The sequence below is a fragment of the Callorhinus ursinus genome, unplaced genomic scaffold (genome assembly GCF_003265705.2).
Source record: "Callorhinus ursinus isolate GAN/ISIS: 27379988/994484 unplaced genomic scaffold, GSC_fseal_2.0 scaffold7, whole genome shotgun sequence".
NCBI classification, from domain to species: Eukaryota; Metazoa; Chordata; class Mammalia; order Carnivora; family Otariidae; genus Callorhinus; species Callorhinus ursinus.
The window spans coordinates 42707234-42711032 of record NW_027397069.1 but is presented as its reverse complement, the minus strand read 5'-3'; the positions used below and the strand labels follow the sequence as shown (position 1 = coordinate 42711032).

Sequence of the window (3799 nt, the reverse complement as noted above, 5' to 3'; positions counted from 1 at the left end):
TAATAAATGTTGGAGTTCCAAACACATGTCAAATACTTACTAAAAACTGAGTATAAAGGAGTAAACAAAGCAGGGGTGGTTCCTGTCCCCACTGAGTTTAAAATCTTACATAGACACATATGAATAAAAAGCATGTACAGAATTCTGTATTAGAATAACCTGATTCATGCTGGATTAACAAACATCTCTAACATTTTATTAGCTTAACCCAGTAAAAATTATTTCTTTGTTCATACCACATGTCCAATAGAATTTAGAGGTGAGACCCTGCTTGCTCATTGTAGTGGCTCAAGGATCCAAGCTGACAGATCCAGTTTGTGTTATGGTTACATGATCACCAAGGCAAAGGGAAAGAAACAAGGTAAATCACTTGCTGGCTTTCAAATCTTCCATTCAGAGATGACACAATACCTTCCACTCACATTTCACTGGTCAGAGAAAGTCACATGACCATGACTAACTTTAAACAGGGCCCAAAAACACAAATTTATCATGTTTTAAGAAGCACCATGGGAATATATATGAATAGTTCTGGCTATTACCATTGGTCCTAAAGCAGCATGCATGCATAATAGAGTAATACAAAGTAAAAAAGAAGACTGGTGTACAGACTCTAAATGTAGCCCTCATGGTCTCCACCTCCTGGTATTCATACCTGTGTAAATTCCCTCTCTTTGAGTATGGGTAGGACCTCGGACTTGGTTCTAATCAAAATAATATTGTAAAGGTAATTAGACTGTGTGGGCTACTATAACAAAATGCCAAAGACCAGATGGCTTAAATAACAGAAATCTATTTCTTACATTTTTAGAGTCTGACAAGTCCATGATCAAGATTCTGGTCCATTGGTTTCTGATGAGGATTCTCTTCCTGGCTCGTAGACGGCCTTCTTCTTGCTACATACTCACATGGCCTTTCTTCAGTGCATGTGCACAGAGGGAAGATGGGAGCAAGCTCTCTGATTTTCTCTTCTTATGAAGAAGCTAATCCTATGGAATCAGAGCTCTGCCCTTATGACTTCATTTAACTTTAATTACTTCTTAGTTGCCCCATCTCAGATATCATCACACTGGGAGTTATGGCTTCAACATGTGAACTAGTGGTGGGAAGAATACAAATATTTAGTCTCTAATGGTGACAGATATCAGTTCATGGGTAAGACAACATAAGATTGTAGTTATCTGTTTAGCTGAGACTTTTTTCCTTGCTGTCTTTGAGGACAGAAGGTGACATGTTGTGAGCCCGCCTAGGGAAAGGGCCACATAAGAAGCAAATGAGGGTAACTTAATTAAGAGACCAAGGTTCTCAGCCCAACAGCCTGAGAAGAACTGAATACTACCAACAGTCATATGAGCTTGGAAGCAGTTCTTTCCCCAGACTAGCAACAGATGAGATTATAGCTATGGTTAGTATCTTAATTTCAGCTTTATGTGATCCTGAAGCAAAGAATTCATCTAAGCTGTACCCAAACTCCAGATTTACAAAAACTGTGAGACAATAAATGTGTGTTGTTTCAAAACACTATGTTTGTGGTAATGTTGTTACACGCTAATAGATAATGATACAAGTACAGATAAGGGAGTAATTAATTTCTTGATAAGTGATATCACAGAGAGCTTCACAGATAGAGCTGAACCTAAGTACAGTTTTTGAGAATAAGTAGAAATATTTAAGAAAGCCAAGAATGGAAAAGAAGGGAGTTACAGGAAAGCACAGAAAAATGAAAGTATGGGGCATCTGGGTGCCTCAGTGAGTTAAATATCAGATTCTTGATTTTGGCTCGGGTCATGATCTCAGGGTGGTGAGATCCAGCCCCGCATCGGGCTCCATGTTCAGTATGGAGTCTGCTTTTCCCTCTCCCTCACACTATCTCATGCACATACTCTTCCTCTCTCTTTCTCTCTCACTGTCTCTCTAAAATAAATAATCTTAAAAAAAGAAAAAAACGAAAGAAGAAAAAAATAGAAGTAATCAACATTGCTAGAATAAAAGGAATCCATATAAGGAAATGTGAGAGGATCTGCCTAGAATTCAAGCTAAAGAGACATAGAAGGATTTGGAATAAAAGTGATATAATTATGAGTTAAATATACAAAAGCCATTCTTTTACTCTGTTTCTTAAAAAAAAGCATATTTTCCAGGTTTCATTTAATAGCAGGAATATTTTAAAACATTTAAGTCAACCATGCAAAAACTAAAAAAAATTCTTTATGTAGCTTTATTTTTTTTTAATTATAGCTTAGTGATTTATTCTCCTAAGTCTCCATCAGCAGATGGAATGGAAGACCCCTACCATGCTGATGCCTTTGTCAGCCAAAGCATTATAGTCCTTTAATAAGCCTGCCCTCTCTGCAGGACCCACACATCAATGCCTTGTTTCTCTGAGCACTTTGCAGTTGATGGAGGCACCTTTAAGGCCTCACTCATCCCTCGGCCTATCACAACGTTCTGCACGCTCTTCTTGACAACTTCCTCCACATCTGCAGGCTGCATACAAGGAGAATGCTCGGTTCCTATATCTCTCCAACCCCAAGCCTGACTTCTCCCTGGCCACATTTTGAGGTATTTATAGGTTTTAGTAGAGCCTTCTACTTTCATTTGCCACCCATGATAGAGAAGCAATTTTAGAGGAGAGCATGAGGAACTTAACTGAACTCCAATGTCCTCTCTTTATGGGAGTTGAGATCCCAAAGGGCTCCGAGGGTTACCTCTTCTTATATAGCTTTAAAAACAACTTGCCTACCCATAATACATACACTGATAACAACATGAAATAAATCAGCAACCTTACTGAACAACCAAAATAAGCTATTCATTCCATTTTGTCTAAATAACATATCCCTATAAATAAAGATCTTTTAAACTGTATCTATTTAATAGATGTTTCAATTATCTATTGTTGCATAACAAGTCACTCCAAAAGTTAATGTCTTGAAACAATATCAATTTGTTATTTCTGGACAATTCTATGAGCTGACTGGGCTTTCCTGGATGGCTCTTCTCCAAGATGGATCAGCTGAGGTCACTGACTTGCTGCATAAAGCAGGCGGTCAGGCTGCATTAAAGATCCGAGAGAACTTTACACACGTCTGGCACTTCAGTGTTCCTCCACAGGGCCTCCCTCTCCACACGACAGTTTTGGGCTTCCTTATGGCACAGTGGTCTCAGGGTGGTCATTCTTACAAGAGGCCTCATTTGCCCAGAAAACACAGTAAGGCAAGCTTCTGGGCCTCTTAAAAGCTAGGCGCATATGGCCTTAAAACCATCATTTTTGCCACATTTTTTAAGTCAAAACAAGGCCAGCTCATATTCAAAGTTAGAACTAAAGATTCCACATCTGGATGGGAGGAAGAAAGGATTTATATTGGGTAAGTCTGATCACTACCTACTACAATAAGTATATAATAGGTATAGTTTATTTTCAGTGAAAGTAAGAATCCTCCATTTCCATAGTTAAATATCAGAACTGAAGGATTAGAAAACTCTTTTTGAAGATTACTGATAGAACCATACAGGAATTGTAGCAGCCATGGATAAGGTCGTAGAAGTAGAGTTTGAATGTAGGATTAGGCTCACCCCAGTTAATGCTAGGAGGTACCATTCATACCCCTATTTGTTCAGCCTTTTTTTTTTAATGAAACTACTCCAAATAGATAGTCCATGAATTTATAATTTTGTGTTCAAATAGTTTTGAAAAATAATGAAAAATATTTCTATTCTTTTAAAGATTTGACAACAGATACTAAAATAAGAACTTTCTTTTTTTTTAATTTTTTATTGTTATGTTAATCACCATATA

At 37.6% G+C, this 3799-nt stretch overlaps 1 pseudogene; it reads right to left on the bottom strand.

Moving 5' to 3' along the window:
- Positions 1–2331: 2331 nt before the first annotated feature.
- On the bottom strand, positions 2332–2638 carry LOC112826401 (mth938 domain-containing protein pseudogene; annotated as a pseudogene).
- Positions 2639–3799: the final 1161 nt, after the last annotated feature.